The 23,533-nt window shown below is 37.7% G+C and overlaps 1 protein-coding gene and 1 pseudogene across 1 annotated transcript in view; both read left to right on the forward strand.

Moving 5' to 3' along the window:
* F13A1 (coagulation factor XIII A chain) overlaps positions 1-23,533 on the forward strand; it is a 407,127-nt gene that overhangs the window by 166,779 nt on the left and 216,815 nt on the right. The gene's annotated exons all lie outside the window — the stretch shown is intronic.
* On the forward strand, positions 1,961-2,520 carry LOC138173440 (ubiquitin-ribosomal protein eS31 fusion protein-like; annotated as a pseudogene).

The following is a 23,533-nucleotide window of genomic DNA, read 5'->3' on the forward strand; positions in this document are numbered from 1 at the left end:
GGGGGACTCTCAACAACAGCTTCCCAGAATTCAGATCAAATCACAGAACACTTCTCAAAGTGAGTCCCAAAACAAAGCTACACATCAGGGCTTATATAGCCTTCTCCTGGCTCAGAGAATGTAACAACCTTATTGACCCACTGGCCAATCAAAAAGTATCGACTGAAAAACAAGCCTCCCACCCCAGGTTTCAGGTGCACTTTAGCCTAGGGGCAGGGAAAATCTTCCAAATTCGCATTCCCATTACACCTTCCTTCCTTCCTTCCTTCCTTCCTTCCTTCCTTCCTTCCTTCCTTCCTTGCTTCTTCTTGTACAAAATGACTAATACAGAAATGTTCTACATGATTGTGTTGCGGCAGGGGCTCTACCCACTCAAAAACTATTGAGGTTTCATGGTGTGTTGTGGTGGAACCATCTCAAAGAATTCAGAGTCAGACCACCTCTAATCCAAGTAGAGCCATTTATTGAGATTGACACCTCTCATGAGGCAGGCTAAGTTCCAAGAGGATCCAGCAAACTCAGAGAGAGAAAGATGGATTTCTATAGGATAAAGATGCTGATTACACAATCAAAATTTACATAGAATATAGGAATATGATTAATATTAAAAAGGCAGGAGGAGTTTGTTAAGGGATTAGGTAATAGAACCATCTATGGTTCGGTGGTTAAACATTCTGGTCATTCTGCCCTCCAACTGGCTAGCTATTGTGGTCCTGTCTGTTCAAGATAGATAGTTAGGTATTGTGGTCCTGTCTTGGGTTAAAAGGATAATGTGATTGTGGTTGAGCATAAGAACACATCTGTTCAAATGTGTTGAATGGGTCTTGGGGCATTTGCAGTAGCTGGTTTCTCGTCACATGGACACATACCTGCTATTCTATGAGAACTATGAATTCAGGGACACCTCTGTTATTCTAGTGATCAGTGAGGCACATATGAAGAAGTTAGGACATTGGGGGGGGCTGGGTAGGTACAGCGGGGCTTATAATGAAGTTAGAATATTGGAGCTGGGGTCAGCTTTATTAGAATTCCATTTTTGCACATGTATAACCTATATCTGATTGTTTACTCAGGGAGGGGAGAGATGAGGAAGGGAGGGAGAGATAGAATTTGGAACTCAAAAGTTTTTTTAAAGGTTTAAAAATTGTTTTAATATGTAATTGGGAAAATAAATATAAAATATATATAAAATAATATATACATACATAAATAAATATAAAAATAGAAAATAGAAATATAAAAAAGAAACCTTAAAATAGTTATTGATGCTGGTTAATAAAACAAAAAAAATATGGCTGTTTATATCTTAGACCAAAAGTACAGTATAGTGGAGAAGGTGCTGGATATGGGGTCAGAGGAGCTGGATTTAAATCTTAGTTTTTGCTTTTTATAGATCTATGTCATCTTGGAAAAGTCACTTAATTACCTTAGAACTCAGTTTTCTTATCTGTAACAAAAATAAGGATATTGGACAAAGTGACTTCGAACATCCCTTTCAGTTGCCAATCTCTGGTTTCATTTTCATTTTAAGTGTGTTTATGTTCATTATCTATTATTAATGCCTATAGGTGTTTGTGTAGTATACTCCTAGTACTTTTTGGGCACTAAGCCTCATTAACCCTTTTAAATTTCAAGACCATTTGGTGACCCTACAGATAGTATATTGTAGTGGTTTGTGCTGAACTTGGAATCAGAAGAAATATTTATTTTAATTGCGCTTATGATATTCATTAGCTTTGTGGTGCTGGGAAAGTCATTTAACTCTTTCAAACTTGGTTTTCATCCACAAAATGGGGATAATAATGCATGTTGTAATGAGTTTTATAATACTCAAGATGAGGTAATATATATCAAATGCAATGAAAACTTTAAAGAGTTATATAAATTTATTATCATTACTGTAAGCTTCAAGTGTTAGAATGAAGTTCTTCCTTATTAAAGAACTCAAAGTGGTGGAAACCCCATGAGTTGGTGGGGAGGTCTCTCTTTCAGATCCACCATCAACAGGTGGACCCAGTGCCATGATGCAGATTTTTGTGAAGACTTTGATGGGGAAGACCATCACCCTTGAGGTCAAACCGTCTGATACTATTGAAAATGTCAAGGCCATAAGATAAGGAAGGTATTCCACCTGATCAACAAAGATTGATTTTTGCAGGGAAGCAACTAGTTGAAAGATGGATGTATTTTGTCTGACTATAACATTCAGAAGGAATCTACCCTTTGTCTTGTTCTGAGGCTTCATGGTGGTACCAAGAAGAGAAAGAAGTCTTACACCACTCCCAAAAAGAACAAGCATAAAAGAAAGAAGGTTAAGCTTCCTGTTCTGAAGTACTATAAGGTTGATGAGAATGGAAAGATTAGCTGCCCTCTACGAGAGTGCCCTTCTGATGAATGTGGTGCTGGAATCTTTATGGCTAGCCATTTTGACAGACATTATTGTGGCAAGTGTTGTCTAACCTACTGCTTCAACAAGCCAGCAGACAAGTAAATGTATATGTGTTAATTAAAAAAAAAAAACTCAAAGTGGTGATTAAACTAAATATTAACAATTTTCTTCATTGGGTATTTCCTAATAAAACATCTACAAATAGGTAGGGGTTGAAACAAGAAGGCACTCCTAGTTTACTGTCCCTTTTTTATAGATATCACTGAGTGAGCACTACAGGTATGAACAACCTGTAGGGCATTGTACCATTTCTTACTCAGATGGGGGTGTGATTCGTTCCCAGATGGAAGTCTTTCTTTCCTCTGAATGCCAAAGCTGTTGACCTTTATGATGTTAATCTGTTTCTCCAGCTGTCATAAGCATTTAATGTAGATGTGAAGAAAGAATTTGATCTTTTCAAAGGCACCTTCTTTTTTTTGTGTTTGTCACACTAATTCCACTAAGCAGTTAGCACCATACAAATCTAGGTAAGATCTGAAATTTCTTGCCATAAAATATTTGAAGTTTGTCTCAAAGTATGTTTCAATGCTATAGCCTTTTTTTTGTCTTCAAGTAAAATTGTTTATCACTTCTTTCTAGATAGATAATATGTATTTGGGAAGCTACAGGAGGTATAGTCTGAAAAAGAAATAAGATTTATGATATTGTAAATTGCTTATTTGCCAGCTATGATATTTAGAGAGTTTACCAATGCATTAAGTCTTTTCAGTTTCACTAAACAATATTTCATAATTGTCCATGATCAGAAATTGAAAAGGTCAAACTCAACTTCAATCATCTCCAAGATCTGATCACTTGCTTTAATTTAAATTTAAAGAGATGGGATGAACCAGATTATTATATAGATGCAAAATCCAATTTGGTATAGTTGATTTGAAAGTCTAACACTGTGCCAATAAATATATGGAGCAACAAATTACCTCCTATGTCATTATAATGTACTGAATTCTATCGATTACCTTGCTTGGTTTGAGCCTTATTCTGACCAGTGATCCTGGACTTTGATTCTGACTGGCATAAATAACTTCTTGTAGCTTAATTTGGTCTCTGGAATCCACCATTTGGATTCTAACTCCTCGCTTAACTGGTTTTTGTTTTTTTATCTTGGCTGTGTTTGGTCTGTGGTCAATTGTCAGCTTAATTTTGTCAAGTATCTTGTTCCTGACCATGACTTCTTATCATTCCTGAGGTTGGCCTTGACAAAGTGTCCCAGCCTAGGCTATATCTCTTGTCATTTATGAAAAGGCTAAGGTTCTGATAAACATAGGAAAAAAATTTATTCTATTGACCTCTTTTATGATTCCCTAGATATTCAGCTTCATGAAGACTTGAAGTCTTTCTCACTTGATATCAACTCTTTGTATTTAATATAACGTTATGAGTTCTAGCTACCTCATAAAGACTTTGCAAAGAAGTTCTCTACAAATTGTGAAGTAAATTATAAATAAAAGCTATTTTTGTTCTCATTATTAATGATGATATAAATTTATGGTAATTAATTTCATGCTAATCCTTTTTCTAAGCAACTATCTACATTTGACCTGCAAATATGGATTTGAAAGTAAATGATTATAAAAAAACTCATTTTTTTTTTACCTGAGGACCGAGACATGTTCACTCCTCCCACTTGTTGACAGACCATTGTTGTATCCCTCTTGCTTCATCCTTTGGGATAATTCAAGTATGCTGTTATTTCTGTAAGTAATATTATGAACCAAATTCCTTTTATGACATAAATATGGCTCTGATACATAAACGAGAAAGAGCCAAAATAGATAGAAAATTATAAATCAATTTCCCTAATGAATACTGATGCAACAATTTTAAATAAAATGCTAGCAGAGAGATTACAACAACATATCACAAGTATCATGCATTATGACCATTTAGGAATTATATCAGGAATACAAGCTTGGTTCAATATTAGTAAAAACTATTAGCATAATTGACAATATCAATAACAAAGAAAACAGAAATCATATGATTATCTCAATAGATGCAGAAAGAGCTTTCGACAAAATACAACACCCATTCCTATTAAAAACAGTAAAGAGCATAAGAATAAATGCAGCTTGCTTAAAATAATAACCAGTATCTATATAAAACCATCAGCAAACATTATCTGTATGTAATAGGGATAAACTAGAAGCCTTCCTAATCAAGGATGAAACAATGATGCCCATTATCACCTCTACTATTGAATATTGTACTAGAAATGTTAGCTATAGCAATAAGAGAAGGAAAAAGAAATTAAAGGAGTTAGAAAAAGCAATGAGGAAACAAAGGTATAATTCTTTGTAGATGATACTATGTTATACATAGAGAATGCACTAAAAAAATACTTGAAATAATTAACAATTTTAACAAAGTTGCAAGATATAAAATAAATCCACATAAATCAGCATTTCTATATATTACCAACAAAGTCCAGCAGCAAGAGATAGAAAAAGACATTCCATTTAAAATAATTGCAGACAATATAAAATACTTGGGAGTCTACCTGACAAGACACGCCCAGGAACTGTCTGAACACTTTTCACACACAATTAAAGTCAGATCTAAACAATTGGAAAAACATTAACTGCTCATGGGTAATGAAAATGACAAGTTTATCAAAATTAATACATTTATTTAGTTCCATACCCATCAAACTACCAAAAATTATTTTATAGAGCTAGAAAAAATAATAGCAAAATTCATCTGGAAGAACAAAAGGTCTATATCAAGGGAATCAATATCAGGGGAATATCAGTATAAATATCAAGGGAATCAATTTAAAAAATGTTAAGGAAGATGGTCTAACTGTACCAGATCTCAAACTAATTAATAAAAATTAATTATCTAAATAGTCTGGTGGTGGCTAAGAAATAGAGTAGTGGATCAACGGAATAGAGAAGGTAAAAATTATATTATAGTGAAATGACCATAATAATCTAGCATATGATAAATCCAAAGATTCAAGATTTTGGAACAAAAACATTATTTGACAAAAAGTGCTGGGAAAACTGGAGAACAGTATAGCAGAAACTAGGTATAGACTAACATTATACCATATACCAATATAAGGTCAAAATAGGTACATGATTTGCACATAAAAGGTGATACACAAGCAACTTACGAGCTTGTGGAATAGTTTATTTGTCATATCTATAGATAAGGGAAGAATTTAGAACCAAAGAAAATATAGAAAGTGTTACAAAATGTAAAACAAATAATTTTGATTGTATAAAATTTAAAAGATTTTGTACAAACAAAACCAATGCAATCAAAATTTAAAGGAAAGTAGAAAATTGGGGGAAAATGTTTTCAACAAGTATATCACATAAAGGCCTATTTCTCAAATATATAGAGAACTGAGATAAATTTATAAAAAAAAGTAAGTCATTCCCTCATTGATAAATGGCCAAAGGATATAAACAGGCAGTTTTCTGACTAAGAAATTAAAGCTATCTATAGTCATATGGAAAAATACTCTAAACCACTATTGATCAGAGAAATGCAAATTAAAACAACTCTGAGGTACCACCTCACACTTATCAGCATGGCTAATATGACAAAAATGATAAATATCAGAAATGATGTGAGAAAAGTGGGACCCTAAATGTACAGTTGGTGGAGTTGTGAACTGATTTAACCATGCTGGAGAGCAATTTGGAACTATACCCAAAGGGCAACCAAACTGTGCATACACTTTGATCCAGCAATACCACTGCTAGATCTATATTCCAAAGACATCCAAAAAAGGGAAAAGGATCTTTTTTTTCAAATGCTTTATTAATTTCTGATTTACATCATTAATTTCCACCAGATTTTGAGTTACAAATGTTCTCCTCCATTTTTCCCCTACCCACCACCCCAAAACAGCAATCCCACAGGATATCCCCTCCTCCAATCTGCTCTCTCCAATATGTTCTCCCATGGCCCCTTAGACTTTTCCAGTAGGGCATGGTGGATCTCTATGCCCCAGTGCCTGTATATCTTCTTTCCCAGTTATATGTAAGGTAGTATTAATAATAGTATATATAATTTTAAACATTTGATTTTAAAACTGAATTCCAGATTAATTCCCTTCCTCCCTTGTCACCCACCCTTACTAGGAAGATAAGCAGTTCAGTATAGATTGTACATGTGTAGCTAATGCAAAATATCAACATAGTAGATATATTGTAAAAGACTGACTATATTTCCCTCCCTCCTATCCCACCACCCACTTGTTCTATTCTCTACTTTGATCCTGTACCTTTTCAAAAGTGGGTGCTTCCAACTTCCCTCCCCCCCAAACCTGCCCTCCCTTCCATCATCCCTCCTCTCATCCCCTTCCCCCTACTCTCCTGTAGGGTGAGATACCCTATTAGTATGTATTTCATTCCCTCCCCGAGCCAAATTCAGTGAGAATAAGGTTGACCCATTTTCTTTTGCCTTCCTATTCTTCCCCTCCATTGTAACCCTTTACGCTTGCCTCTTCTTTATGAGATAGTTTACCCCATTCTGTATCTCTCCATCTCCTCTCATTAAATTCCTCTCTCACCTCTTGATTTCCCCTTTTAAGTATCATCCCTTCCTATTAAATTGGTCCTGTGCCCTCTATCTATGTATACCTGTAACCATATATACACAAGTTCAACTTTGATAAGTTCCTTATGATTTCTTTTCCCTGCTTACCTTCTCAAGCTTCTCTTGCTTCTTGTATCTGGATGTCAAATTTTCTTTTCAACTCTGTTTTTTTAATTAAGAATGCTTGAAAGTCCTCTATTCCACTGAATGACCATATTTTCCCCTAAAACATGATACTCAGTTTTGCTGGGTAGGTGATTCTTGGTTTTAATCCCAGATCCTCTGCCCTCCAGAATATCCTATTCCAGGCTCTTCGATCCCTCAGTGTAGAAACTGCCAGATCCTGTGTTATCCTGATCATGTTTCTACAATATTTAAATTGTTTCTTCCTGGCTGCTTGTAATATTCTCTCCTTGATCTGGGAATTCCAGAACCTGGTTATAATATTCCTAGGAGTTTTCTTTTTGGGATCTTTTTCAGGAGGTGATCAGTGGATTCTTTCAACCTCTATTTTGCCTTCTGGTTCTAAAACATCAGGGCAATTTTCCTTGAGGATTTCTTGGAGGATGATTTCTAGGTTCTTTCCCTGATCATGGCTTTCAGGTAGTCCAATAATTTTTAAATTATCTCTCCTGGATCTGTTTTCCAGGTTAGTGGTTTTTCCCATGAGATATTTCACATTGCTTTCTATTCTTTCATTTGTTTGGATCTGTTTAACATCATCTTGATTTCTCTTCAAGTCACTAGCTTCCCTTTGCTCCAATCTAAATCTGAGGGAACAATTCTCCTCATTGAGCTTTTGAGATTCTTTTTCCATCTGGCAAATTCGGCTTTTCAAGGCATTCCTCTCCTCATTGTCTTTTTGAGCCTCTTTTGCCAATTGAGTCAGTCTGTTTTTTAAGGTGTTATTTTCCTCAGTCAGGTTGTTGACTCTCATTTCATAATTCTTACATTGTACTCATTTCTCTTCCCAATTTTTCCTTCACTTCTCTTATCTGCTTCTTAAGGTCCTCTATGTCCTGTAACCAGCTCGTATTTTCCTTTGAAGCTTTTGGTGCAGGAGTTCTCACTTCACTGTCTTCCTCCTGTTCCATGCTTTGCTCCTTTTTGTCCCCAAAATAGGAGTCTAATGTTGGAATCTTCTGTTTGTTTTGCTTCCTTTGTCTGGTCATGTCACCCCTCAGTCACTTGACCCCTGGGCTTTTTGCCACAGTAGGACTCTGCCACCAGACAGGGAGCTTTCGTCCCAAACACTGGGGTTTTCTCAGCTGCCGGAGGTATTAGTTGGGTGTCCTCTCTGAGGTCTCCACATGCTCTAGCAAGCTGTTCATACACCCTAGAACCTCCACCCTAGACCACAATCCAGATCCAAGCAGGTTAAAGCAAGAGCGATTACCCCTCTGACTGGTAACTTGGTCCCCCTACACTCTGCAGGCCAGGAGCTGAAGCTGCAATGTGGTGGCTGAGATGCTCAGTGGCTTCTCACCCTGGGGGCAAAAGCTGACTCACTCCCAACTACTGGTCCCAAAGTCCACACTACACTGACCTCTCACTTTGTCCTTTGTATCTATGTGTTGATAAATCTGGAAATGGCCACAGCTGCTGCTGATCTGGAGTTCCTCTGGCTGGTGGCTGGTCAGGCCTGCCCTGGGGCTAAAACCTTGGAGTGGGGCAGCACTTGCTGTGCTGGCTGATTCCTGCTGGCCTGCCAGGCTGTCCTCAGTAGAAAGTTAGCTTCTCTGTGTCATTTTGTGGGTTCTGCAGCTCCAAAGTTTGTTTAGAGTCCCCTTTTACATGGATTGAGGAAGGTGGAAGCCAGAGCCTGGGGGAGGGGGGGGTCCTGCTTCTACTCCCAAAGGATCTATCTTTGTGCAAAAGTATTTATAGAAGCTCTTTTTTGTGGTGGTAAAGAATTGGAAATCTAAGGGATGTTCATCAATGGGGGAATGGCTAAACAAGCTGTGGTATATGATTGTGATGGAATATTTCTGTGCTATAAGAAATGACAAGCAGGAAGATTTCAGAAAAACCTGGAAAGACTTACATGAACTGATGCAAAATGAAATGGGCAGAGCCAGAATATTGTACACAATAATAGCAGTATTGTACAGTGAAGAATTGTGAATGGCTTAACTATTCTCAGCAATACAATGATCCAAGACAATTCCAAAGGATTCAGGGTGAAGCATACTATCTGCCTCTAAAGAAAGAACTGATATTGTTTGAATACAGATTGAAGCATGCTATTTTTTACTTTTTTCATTCTTTTTCTTTCATTCTCATCTTCTTGTACAAAATGACTAATTGGAATGTTTTATATGATTGAACATGTATAACCTATGTCTAATTGCGTACCATCTCAGGAAGGAGGAAGAACAGGGATGGAAGAAGAAAAAGAATTTAAAACTCAAAAGTTTAAAAGAAAACAAATGTTAAAAATTGTTTTAACATATAATTGGGGAAAAATGTTTTAAAAATATTATAAACACTGAGTGTGGTAGTATATATTTGTAATCTCTGCTGCCAGGGAGGCTGAGGCAGATGGATTTCTTGAGATCAGGCTGCAATGTCTAAACTGATCAGGCAGCCTCACGAAGTCTGGCACCAATATGGTAAGCCCTGGGAACAGGGGGCCACTTGGTTTCCTAAAGAGGGGCAAACTGTCAAAGGTTGGAAATGAACAGATTAAAGCGTCCATGCCAACCAATAGGGGGATCAAACCTATGAGTGGCTGCTGAACTCCCAGTCTGAGCAAGACAGGGAGAACATTCCCAAAACAAACAAATTAACTAGAAGCAACAACTCCTAAATTAACCAGAAATTCCTCTGTCTTCCTGAGGGCCCAAAGCTTGATGAATGGTTCCTTCTAGCTCTATTTGCTATGATTTTATGATTCTAAGAATGCTGCTGTTAGGGTCTTTCCTGAATTTTCCTGCCAGGTGCAATTGAGATACAGATTGGCATGGGATTGAGATGGAATAGGAGAGAGATGGAATTGGGATTGAGTATCAGGTGGTAGCACTTCCCACATAGAATAAATAAATTCCTCTTCTTGGTCCTCTGGAAACAATTCACAAGTTTCTTATAATCTTTGAAAATTTTGGTTAATGTAATAAACTGATTATTCTGAAAAGTTAATTTTCTTTGTAGAAAATACTTCACTTAATGAATACAAGTATTGATTCCTCCTAAGTATATTGGGGAAAATAATAGCTTTGCCTTCACTCTCAGAATTTAGACTCTTCCCTGAAAGCCTGGCTTCTGACAGGTGATTTTTTTCCTTATCTTACCTAGAACCAGGTCACCATGCCATTCTCCACTATTTTCAAGCCATACCACTGCCATGGACCCTCCCTGTCCACCCCCAGGATCCCATTATGTATTTTCTTGAAGATAGGGACTTTCTTTCTTCCTTTCTATCTACAGCACTTAACATTGTGTCTGGCACATAACAAATGCTAACTACATTTTTTCATTTATTCACTCATTCTTCTTTCATTTGTTTATTCCTCTGAGGTGTGTGTGTGTGTGTGTGTGTGTGTGTATGTGTGTGATGATAATCAAGCTTCAGCATATCAATAGTACATAACAGCTATGGGTCCATCTATATGAATACTCCTTCCAATAATGAAGATTGTAGGCATTTTAAGTATGTGGCTTCATAAATTTCTCTGTCCAAAATAAATAAACAAATAAACAGAAGCAAGCAGCTGGTGGCTAACCTGATGTTCAGCCCCTTCCAAATATAACTAGGCTGATTCTTAAATATCAGATATATATTTTCAGAATTTGACAATGTCAGACAAACTCCATTGCCAGGTCTCTCCTTGACACTGTTCTAACTTAGGAAGACCAGCCAAAGATTGGGCCCTACCAGCCTAGTACTAAAGAATTGAGAGTTACCTCTTCACATGAGAATAGAACAATCAAACACAGAAAACATTACTTGTCCAAAATAAGTGCTTCAGTGGTGGCCAGAGCTCTGGACACAGAGACAAAGAATCCTGTCTCTGATACTGTGTGATTTGGGCAAAGTTATTGAATCTCTCTTGGGGTGTATATGTGTTCAAGGAGGATTAGCACTTCTGATGTGAGGGCTTGCTGAGCCCTTTTCAGGGCTGCCTATCCACCTTTGATGTCCATCTGTCATTGGACTCTCCGCTATGGCTCCAAAAAGCTGCAGCAGATGCAATGGCCACATCCTGGTAAAACCATCTCAGCAAATGGGCTAAACCAGGTGGAGGGTAACCAGTAGGCCACAAACCTGTGAGTGAGTTAGGGGAATATCCGTCCCAAGCATGTGAAGACTTCCCCCCCTCCCCACCCCATGGAATGGGCAAATGAGAAGAATTTGTTCCAGCGGCCATGAAGGTGGTAGAAGCAGGTGCTGTAGAGTGCTTAGAGCTTGGTTAGACATCAAAGAAGACAAGGTCATTCGCTGCATCCCAGGTCATCACCAGTCTTGACTTTTGTCTTGTCACTAGGCTTTGATGACTGAAAGAGAGAGTGATGTTGCTGTGTTATGTCATTGTTCCTCTTTGAATGGAAGGACAAACAACAGAACTCTCTAATTTCTACTTTTCTCATCCATAAAATGAAAGACACTGTGGTATAGTTGGAAGAGTCCTGGATTTGGAGTTGGGAAGGTCCTGCATCTTAGACTTCCTAGGACACTCTGTGATCCTGGGCAAATCAATAATCTTGAATCTGTATTTTCCTATGTGTAAAATGGGGCTAACCCTTGAAGCACCTACGTCACAAGGTTATTGTGGCAATCAAATGTAAAATGTAAAACAGTATGTAAATAGCTTCTGTCAATATCATAATGAGAGGGTTAGACTAGATCTCTATGCTCTAAATCTCTTCTGGTTCTAAATAGTATGATCCAGCAAAAATTCCAGCTCTGTCATACAATTTCCATAGAACCTAATAGTTCTTGTAAGTGATACGACTTGTTATACATTTTTGGCTCTTTCTTTTGCTAAGTTTTATACTGAACACTTATGGTCATTTGAGTTTTATGATGAAAATTGAATATACTAGATAATACATAGCTAATAACAATAGCTAGCATATATATATATATGTATTTATATATATGTATATAGTCCTTGAAGATTTGCAAAGGGTCTCACATATGCTGTTGCATTTGCTCCTTACAACAACAATATTACTATTGTAATACCTACTTTACAGATGGGGAAACTGAGGCTGAAAGAGTTTAAGTCACTTGCCCAAGGTCACACAGCTAGGAAATGCCTGAAGCAATATTTTATGCTTGATGTAAACATGAAACTTAAACATGGGCCATATAGATAAAGAGTTCAGAGAAACAGAGGAAGAAAAGGGGCTACAGAATGTAGCCTAAGAGATTTCACTGAGAACTCACTACTGTTTAGACATCCCTAAAAAGATGCCAACCAAGATACAAAAGAAAATAGGATGAACAGGTCATGCGAAGTCACCTACAGAAAGAAAAGGAAAATAGAAGGGAAAGTCCATGTACCATTAAGTAACTGATCAAGAAACAAAAAGAAAGACATCTGTGATTAAGGATAAAAATAAGTAGCTTGCTTCTGAAACCAAAGCAGTTGCAGACAGATGGAGAGAGCACGGTGTGGTCCTGTGAAGCATCAGCTCAGTGTCTAGGGAGGGTTAGTGTGTGGCACATCTCAGAGAATGCCAAAGGAAGAGATGACCCCTATCAGGTACTTGGGGCCTAATTGTGTATAAATGCTGGCATCTAGAATAAAGGATGTCAGTGTTCTGGGGGTTGTCTTCCTACAGCTGTTTGCCTTTATACTCCAGTGCTAGAAAGATTTCTTCAGTGCCCTTTCTCAGATCTTCTGCTCCCTATAAATGCAAAAACACAGATAGAGGGTAACACTTTAATATGTGAGGAGTAGAACTCTTTTGCTTTGTCTAAGATGACTCAGGCAGCAGCAGAGATTGAAGCTGACCGTGTTGAAGCCTCTCAATCCTTGATAAACCAATATATAACTTTCAAGTAAAACCTGCCTGAGCAAAAACTTTAAATGAAGGCCATCTCACCTTCTTGGGTGACAATATACCATATATTTGTAAAACTAGCATCTGGCTGTTTAAAGTACCCACCTAAGAGTTATTGTAAAGTTTGAACATGATAATATATTCACTTTGTAAATATTCACTTTATAACATAACATATTCACTTCGTAAACTTTAAAGAGCTACATAAACGTCAACTTCTATGAATACATGGCTGAAAAAGCAAAGTACAAAAAGGAGTTTACTGATCCTTTGGCAGAAAAGGGAAGAGCAGCAGTCTTAAGCTTCCGAATTGATGAATTCGCTGTAACTAATAACATTTTGATAGAATGTTGAAATGTCATGTTTAAGGAAACGGTGGTGTCACATTTTGCAATGGGCTCTGGCTTTTCCAAAATCCAATTTATCATCATTCTAAATCCCAAGGAAAGCAAATCTCTACCTTACAGAAATGGTTGCCATTTACCTCATCCATTATCCAAGAAAGACATTTCTCTCTTCAAGACCAACCACTTTCTCATGGCATTCTAAGTCTTCTATAACTTCGCACCATCTTACCTACACACTGTGGACAGGTTTGTCTTATTGTCCCCTGACCACACTGTCTTATTCATCCTCTGTTACCTTCATTCCCTTCTCCTTTGTAAGATGGTCTAGAGAGGATGCCCTTTCCTATCACTTGTATAAATACTACTCATTTTTCAACACCTCCTATATCAAGTCCCACTTCCTCCATGAAGACTTCCCTGATGTCATCTACACTTCCTGATACTAAGCATACATAGTGATGTGTGTATATATATTGTGACCATGGGCAAATCAGTTAACTCCTTTATTTCCAGTCAACTTTCTAAGATTATTATTAATTGTGGAGGAGATATGACTTGAAGATAGATAAAGCATTTATTAAGCAATTACTACATGCCAGGAATTGCATAGGAAGAAGGAGTTTCCTTATGGAAACATCCCTACAAAAATGAAATCACAGATCCTCTGCAACAGTCATGCATAATTTTTTCTTACTTTTTTTTTTAAATGAGGCAATGGGGGTTAAGTGACTTGCCCAAAGTCACACAGCTACTAAATATCTGAAGCAGATTTGAACTCAGGTCTTCCTGATACCAGGACCAGTACTCTATCCAGTTTGCCACCTAGCTGCCCCTTTTGTCTATATTTCTTAAAGCAGTGGGCATCTATACCATACATGTAAATATACAACAATATTAAATTAACCATTTTTTTATATACTGTATCAAATATATATCACTTAACTCCCCAACAGGACTGAAAAATCCTGGAGAGCAAAGATCATACTTTATACTTATATTTTATACTTTATATATCTTTATGGACATATAGAGGATGTTTAGCAAATTATGGTTGAATTAGACTGAACTCATCCTCTTGAATAGAGCAAAGCTCCAACCCAACTACTACTTTCTAATGTTTCAGGATTAAAATGAGCTACAATTAATAGCTCTCTGACTTGAGGAGATTGAATCCAAATATATGAATCCCCTTCCAGCCCTGCCTCAGCCCCCAACATTCCTCCTTCACCAACTTGAGAGACTTTAAGAATCAAGACTAGATTTTATGAACTGTGATGAATAAGTTAAATACCACCAAATTCACAGACCTAACACAGCAGCTGAAACTGCCTACTAAATGGAAATCAGTGCAGAACAGAAGAAGCTAATGACCGTGGAAAGTGCTGATTCCTAACAAGGGATTCACATCAAAAGTAGAAAACTCTAATGAGTGAACTCTCAGGTGCCTTCAAGCTGCCACCATCACAAAAGAAGGAGAAATCTCAAGTATAAATTCAAAGTAAAACTGCTAGTGTGAGTCTTATGTACTGAGTCTGAAATAATCAGGGGAATTAGTGACACTGCAGTTAATATTTAAAAAAAAAAGAGCCCAAAGCAATGGGTTTATTATATATTTTATTTTTAGACGACACATGTGAATGTAAAACTTGGACTCCAAAAACAGAAATCAACTGAAAAGAATTTTAAGAATGTGAAGATTCTCGAATGTAACTTACATAGGCCTTACAGCTAATACCTCTATTTGAAAGAGACAGAAATAGACAAGTCCTGTTGAGTATTTTACATATATGCTATAAATGGCAAGTGCTTAAAGAAATATATACACAAACATATGTATGTATTGGCTACACTAAATAAAGAAGCAGATCTCTCTATAGTATCAAACAACCATGTTATATAATACAGAGCTCAAAGTCCATTTGCATAAGACTCTCCTGGTGGAGACTGATTACACAATGAATGGGGGAGGAGGAGGGAAATGAGACCTTGGGAAAGAAGAGATCTTAGTTTTTGGCTTCCAGCTTCAAGAAAGAAAATGTCTGGTTCCAGATTCCCTTCAGGTCCCTGAAAGGAGTGAAAGAAGACAACATGTAGAAAAGTCACTACCTCCATCATGTTTCTATTCCAAGTTTCACTGCATTAGAAACTTTAGGGAATTTCCCTTTTGGTGAGATCTGGAAATCTCTCTCTTGGTTGAGCTCACTCCTAATGGAAGAACTCCTTCACTATGTGTTTTGTCTCATATATTCTCATCTGCAGACCTTTTCTGATTTCTGTTTGCTATCAACTTGGATAAATGATTTTATTTGCTATTTGCTATATGCTCATTGTAGAACTGGAATTTGGTGGGAAAAGAGTCAAGCCTTAGTTATATAGCTTAGTATACTCCTTCCCCATTAAAGGATAGTGACCAGGAGCTCATTTGGAACCTAAAAATTATTTCCCCTAGACTGACAAAGAGGGTAGATAGATATAACTTTAGCCTGACACCTTTTCTTTGAGGCAAGCAGAGAGACTAGCCATTGGCACCAATCATTCTTGCTTTTCCTCTAGGTGGGAATAAAAATTTTACTTGGAGAAGGGTGGGTGGAGGAGGATCTATTCATGCCTCCCTGTGAGCCACATCCAGACAGACCCATATGGACACACATAATATGCGTCCTTTGCCCCACATGGACAAAATGCATACCATACGCCCCTTACACAAGCCCACATGCATGCACACACACATATACATGGGACACATATATCAAGGGAAACTTGCTCAGTTGTTTCTCAGTCATGTCTGATTCTTTGTGAGCCCATTTGGGATTTTCTTGTCAAAGATACTGGAGTAGTTGGCCATTTCCTTCTTCAGCTCAGTTTCTAGATGAAGAAACTGAGGTAAACAGGGATAAGTGACTTGCCCAGGGTCACAGATACTCAGTTTCTGTGGGCAGATTTGAACTCAGGAAGATGAGTCTTCCAGATACTAAGCCCTAACCACTGAAAATGCCCTCAAGGCAAAACTAATGGTATGTAATCAGTCAATGATTTAAACTCAGGTCTTCCTAAATCTAAGTTCAGGTCTTTCTGTTTGTCCTTCAGTCTTGAAGAGGACCATGATATCAGGGAGGTGATGCCATGACACGCAAGTGAATTGGATTTAAGTGAGGGAAGGCCATGCGAAGTCACCAGTCCAGCTCTATCCACTAAGACAAGCTACGTCTCTGTAGGGTGCATAGCACTTGGCTCTTTAGGTTAAATTTGATTGTAAAAAGAGATTTCTAGTGGCATGCAAGTTTCTTGTCTTTGTACTCTCAGCTTCTAGCACAGAATCTCACAAATGGCAGGTGCCGTTTAAAATAATAAAGGCTGAATGGATTGAATTCATTTATAGGAGTCAGACCCCTCTGTGAACTACCACTGTTTTAAGTATCTTGATAATCTGACACAAAATCAGTTCACTTGCTGTAAGAGTGACTTGTATAGCAGAAAGAGGGATAGATTTAGAATAAGATGAACCTGGCATTGCCTCCCCTCTCTGCCAGACTTCCTGTGTAACCTTAGACCTCACTGGGCCTCAGTTTCCTCATCTATAAAATGAGAGAGTTGAACTGACTAGATGAATTATCAGGTACCTTCCAGCTTTTTATGACCACTTACTTTCCATAGGCCTCATTTTCCTTGGATGGGAGGTAGCTAAATGATCTCTGGGGTTCTTTCCAGTTCAGTGTGACCCATGACCCTGTGAAATCATCGATGGATCCTATATTGTTTGAGTGGGTACAATATCAGCCTCAGTTCCCCCATAGAATGAGGGGAACACAACCACATGATGAACTCAAAAGTCTTTTCCAGTTTTACCATTCTATGGTTCTCTGAATACTCAAACTTGCTTCAGAACACATAACTAGATTAAACATTAACAATAAGGTAGATTATTTAAAACAGATGTCACCATCTCTACATGAAAGATCACAGAAGAGATTTCTTTTGCTTTCAAAATATAAAGACAGAATGATGTTACTAAAGCCAAATTAAAAGTGGATTAAATAAAGTACTGTCTAAAACACATCATTACAGTGGCTGGCACATAGTAAGTATTAAAAATATTTATTCTCATCAGTAACAATAAAATTAATAATCAATAGTATTCTTTGCACTGGGTCATTAAAGTAAACTTGATTCATTTGTACTTGGGTGGATTTGTGTTTACATCACCTTGCACACACATATCCCAAGCTTATTCAAATTGTTACCAGTCTATGGCCCCTCTTCCTGTGGAATTCACATTAATATTTCCCCCAAAAACCCCTCCAGAGGATTTCTAGAGGAACATAAATGGAAGCCCTCCTCTTATATTTCCCATTCCTCTTTTTTCTCGTGTCAGAAGTGCCAATGTGTTCCACTCATGTTATCTATTTGTGCTCTCTCATTCTTGCTAAGTGACCAGCCTATCACCATCTTTCCCACAGATCATCAGTGATTCTTTTTGTACCCTTTCATGTTCTCAATCCTCTGATGTTATGTTGCTTATATGCAGTGACTGATCCTGACTTCAGGGAACCAAATGTGAAGCATGCTTCTTATCTTTCAGCAGAGAAATGACAGACTCTTAGGTACAGAAAGAGGCATACATTGTCAGAAATGGCCAAGTGGCCTATTTCTTTTGCTTAACTGAACTTCTTTGTTATAAGAGAAGCTTCTATGTAAGGGAGACTTTGTGGGAGAGGCGGACAAGGTACATACACACTATCTGAGTCTTTTCATTGATTGATTTTAGGTTATAAGTCATTCTAATATTCTGAAATCACAGTATATAATGTTTCATATGCATAGAATATCACTGGGTTAAAAGAGTTAGGATTTATAGAAGGGAGATCTTTTTGGATCATTGAAAACACTACATAATTTTGTGTAGTTGAAATCATTGAAAATAAAGTAGTTTCCTGCACATTGAGAAATGGCTAACCAAGTCAAGAAATAATGGCTATGGAGAATCCTAAGAAGCACAGGAGCACACATGAACCAATGTAAAGTGAAGTAAGTAGATCCAGAGACACAAAATATACAATAAATATAATGATGATTCTATAGAATGATAGCAGCAAGAATCAAAACTGCATGCTGTGTAACTCTAACCCCTTTCCCTCTTTTGGAAAGGTGGGGGACTATGGGTACAAAATCCTGCTTACAAGGTAGGGCTTGTGAATTATTTTTTTTCTTTTCTTAGTGTTTGTTGTAAGGAATGATTCCCTGGGAGAGGGATGAATATATTGGGAAGGGCAGGTGATATCAATAAAAATTTTTCAAAGAAACATTATACATTTTTCTAAATACAATCAAGCTCAATCTCTTTTTCTATTCAATTCCACAACCAGCTCACTGTACATTGCAGTGCCTGTCCAACATTCATATAATTATAGGCTCATTCAATGGACTGGCTAGTCATACGGCCAAGTCTAATCAATATGCAGCATGAATAGAATTATAGCCTAGATAAAAAAGCATATTAAAAACAAGTCCATTGTCCCAAATATTCTAACTTTTAACTTTTACTTTTGGTGGGTGGCAAGAACTTTATAGACAACTTAAAAAGTGAGTCTTATCACAGAACCATCTCAGCAATTATAGAAAACAACACAGAATCAAGAGTTGCAATAAAATCAAGAGCTACAATAAAAAAAAACAATAGATCTCTTGTCCTTTAAAGAATTTAATTTTGAAAAATGCTCAAAGCTGACCTACAGCTGGTGAGCATGTGTGCGATACACATTTAGAACCAAAAACTTGCTGGTATTTCCTGTTATACTGGAGAAGTTCTTATCTCAGATTTCCTGACTTGACAAAGGGACATTTTTTAGTTATAATCTCCAGGGAGTGGGAATTTGGGTTTAAAAGATAGAGGGTAATGTAAAGGCAAAATCAGTATTTTTTTTTCCCAAAACATTGGATAAGGTATCTGATTTTATTCTTGAGGAAAAATGAAGAGGTCTAGGTTTCAAAATTGGCTAAAAGTCTAGTCTCAAAGAATAATCATTAACAGTTTGATGTCAGCTTGGAAGGTCTCTAACGGATTGTCTCTGGAACTCGTGTTTGGCCCTATGATATTGAAAAATTTTATACATGACTTGGACAACCTGGTGTCATGGCACACATCGGTAGTCCCATCAACCAGGGAGACTGAAGCTGGCATATCTCTTGAGTGCAGGAGTACTTAGCTGCAGTGGGCTATGCTCCTTGGTGTCCACAATAATTTCAGCATTAATAATAATACCCCTCAGGAGCAAGGGACCACTAGGTTGCCTGAAGGGTGAACTGGCCCAGGTCAGAAATAGAAGAGGTCAGAGCTCCCATGCTAATCAGCAGTGGGATTGACCATGAATATTCCCTGCATTTCCAGCCTGGGTGAGATGGGGAGACTCAATATTTTTAGAGAATGAATTAGGACTAAGCCATAGATGACATGCTTAACAAGTATACAGGCAACAAAGAGTTGAGAGGGACACCGAATAGAGCAGATGACACAAACAGGATCCCCTAAGCTCTCTATAGGTTTGGACTGGGTACAGAGACAGAGTCTAGATGTGATGCTACTATTCCTCTTCTTCCCCCAAAAAGTATACAGTAGCCTAAAGATCCCACGTGTTTATTTTCATAATGATCAGAAAACACTGAACAAGCTTCTGCTTATGTATAACAGAGTTATAACTATTTTGGCAATTGGTATTACCCGTCCAAAATCATACCCCAATTGAGCTGGTGTTGGGGGGCAGGAGAGAATCTCCAGTTATGGACCTCATGGTAGAAAGTGGAGGGAATACTGCAGTCACACCCTTTTAGAGAAGGATAAAGATATGGGAAATGAGTGCTGAGAGTGCTTCAGAAAGGTGTCAATTCATGGGTTTATATTTTTTAATCTTCTTTTGAGTCCTGGGTGATCTATACCACGGAGACAGTTGAAGTTGATATATTTTTAATGCATGATGTCTGTTTTAGAGAGGTTTGAGAAATCATAAAGATCAGAGAAAATGTCTAGTCCTCAGTGTTGTTCATGTGACCCAGAAGAGTCCAGGTAGGGTTTCAAATATATGCTTTTATGGATAAGGTTGAGATCAGCACTTAGTGGTAGTCACTGATCCCTGTTAATTTGACCTGCTTAGAACTTGTTTCTGAATCACCCACCTTATACATAGAGAGAATCAGAGATCTTCAAAAGAATACCACTCTTCATGAGAGGCAATGAACCCCAACTCCCTTGATCCAATGGCTCAGATTAGCTCAAAATGATATAAACAGAGACTAGTACAGGGTGCTGACTAGTACAGGAGCAGAATTCTGCTGTAGGATATATCCAAACATACGTTTCCCTAGTACTTCATCTCTCAGAAGAAAAGCTCAGTAAACAATTCTCTTCAGGATAAATAAAAATACCCAGGTTCTCCATAATCAGCACAAAAGGCATTTTGTGTTGGGTTTAAATAGTCTCTTCTGAATGGGAAAATTTAGCTTTAGGAACAGACTTATCTGCTGTTTAAGACACAGATAATTTCTCCCAAGCTTGACAGTCAGTCAGTCACAATAAGCATTCATTAAGTGCTTAACAGAACCAGGCACTGCTCTAAGCACTGGTAATACAAATAAAAGAAAAAGACAGTCCCTGACCTCAAGGAGCTTGCATTTTAATGGGGGAAGGCAGTGCTTAAAGTAAGTTGAAAAGGGGCAATAAATAGAGGTTCTGGGAGGAGCCATTCAGTAAGAAGAAAAGGCCAAAGGGTCAGAGGATACTTCAACATGTGAATTGGAGGACTGGAGGGAGCAGAAGAAGGAAGGGGTTTCTAGAGCATGATAGGGGCAGTCTAGAGTGGCCTGGAGAGGACAGTCATCCGTATATATCTGAGGCTCCTCTGTAAATGCCCAGAGAAACCAACACTGGGTACAATACCTCTCTTTGGTTGTTATCTCATCAGTAAGTCTGTTGTTCCTTGTTCTTGAAGAGGATCTTGATATCAGAAAAGTGATGCCATGAAGGCCAAGTGAATTGGATTTAAGTAAGGGAGGGCTGTGCAAAGTCATCACCCTCACTTCTTTCTTCCTTCCAAGTCATCTGAGTCCAGGGACCATATATAGATCCTGATGACTGGAGCTGGCCTTGGGTACAGTGGGAGACCATGGCCTTTTTAGGCTAAGGTCTTTCCCAGGTTTCAGTTTGAAGCAATGCCTACTCAGTGATTAAAGCTAGGTAAGAAATGAAACAGGAAATTACTTCTTTACCAAGTCAAGAAAAAAAATAAATCTGGGAGAGGAAGACCCTCAAGATTTCTGGCCAAAAAGAGCCTAAAGGAAATTTTGCTGTGGGTAAGACAACATTTAAAATAAAAATCTAATGTTTTTTTTAGCCAATTTGCAAGGTGAACATATCCAAGCTCATTCTGTTACCTTGATTTAGTTAACACTAAACATTTATTTTATTCTTCTATTCGTTATTAGAATAGACATATTTGTATTATATTACATATATTATATTACATGTATGTGATAATACATTACACATGTGTGTGTGCATGTATAAGCCAGACCCCAAGTAGGTAAGATAGTACCCCTAAGTCTCCAAACATATATAGCCACAAGTCAGGGAAGCAATCAATCAAGCAATAGACATTCATTAAGCTCCTACTGTGTGCTAAGCAGTGTACTAAGTAACCAGAAGAAATGATTAGTAGCACCAAATAAGAGTGCTGACTCTGTCCATCTTGTCACTAATACATATTTCCATGCATATTTATCTAGCCTAAAACCAATAGTTAGTGGAAAACCTTATTGCTACTCCTAGGACTTGATTAGGAGTCACTGCCAACACCCTTATGATCTTTACCTAAGGGACCAATTACAGCAGTGGTAATTTTCAATTGTCTTTAGTCAGTCAATAAACATTTAAACTGTGTTAAGAGCCAGGCATACAAAGTGGGGCAGAAGACAGTCCTTAGTTTCAAGGAGTTCACAGTCTAATGAGCAGGTTCTATATTCTGGGTAGGCATTATCAAATTATAAAAAAATGTGTTTCTATGTCATATTTAATAGGAAATATCTCAAGTCTGGTCTCTATGCCCTCTCTCCTACTTTACAACAGTGTCTGTCACACTGCGGTAGAGATATAAAGGCAGGACAGATAGAGATTGACTTTGGAGCCCAAAATCTAATGGAGGATCTCAACATTTGCTGTCTGTCAGCCACATGGGGACAATTGAGCTTATCACTTACTTTTTTTTATCAAATGCTTTATTAACTTCTAGCTTACATCATTCATTTCCACAAGATTTTGAGTAACAAATTTTCTCCCTGTTTTTCCCCTACCCATCACCCCAAAATAGTGATCCCAATGGATATCCCCTCTTCCAATCTTCTCTCTCCAATTTCTTCTCCCATACCCCCTCCAACTTTCCAGTAGGGCACAGTGGATCTCTATGCCCCAGTGCCTGTATATCTTATTTCCCATTTACATGTAAAATAATATTGATAATAGTATATATATTTGTGTGTATGTATATTAAACATTTGATTTTAAAACTTTGAATTCCAGATTCATTCCCTTTTTCCCTTGTCACCCACCCTTACTAGGAAGATAAGCAATTCAATATAGGCTGTACATGCATAGCTATGCAAACATTTCCATAGCAGATATATTGTAAAAGACTGACTATATTTTCCTCTCTCCTATACTACCTCCCACTTGTTCTATTCTCTACTTTGATCCTGTTCTTTTTCAAAAGTGGGTGCTTCCAACTTCCCTCCCCCCCCGGCCTGTCCTCCCTTCCATCATCCCTCCTCTCATCCCCTTCCTCCCTACTCTACTGTAGGGTGAGATACCATATTTAGTGTGTATGTCATTCCCTCCCTATGCCAAATTCAATGAGAATAATGATGACCCATTCCCTTTTGACTTCCTGTTCTTTCCCTCCATTGTAACCATTTTCCCTTACCTCTTCTATAAGAGATAGTTTACCCCAATCTGTCTCTCCCTATCTCCTCTCATTATATTCCTCTCTCACCTCTTAGTTTCACCTTTTAAGTATCATCCCTTCCCATTAAACTAGTCCTGTGCCCTCTATCTATGTATACCTGTACACATAAATACACATATTCACATATGTATTCATACACCCATAAACCCTCCTATATAGACATATATATA

The sequence above is a fragment of the Petaurus breviceps genome, unplaced genomic scaffold (assembly GCF_028583685.1).
Source record: "Petaurus breviceps papuanus isolate PSGF00001 unplaced genomic scaffold, PetGlider_PUasm1.0 582, whole genome shotgun sequence".
Taxonomy (NCBI): Eukaryota; Metazoa; Chordata; class Mammalia; order Diprotodontia; family Petauridae; genus Petaurus; species Petaurus breviceps.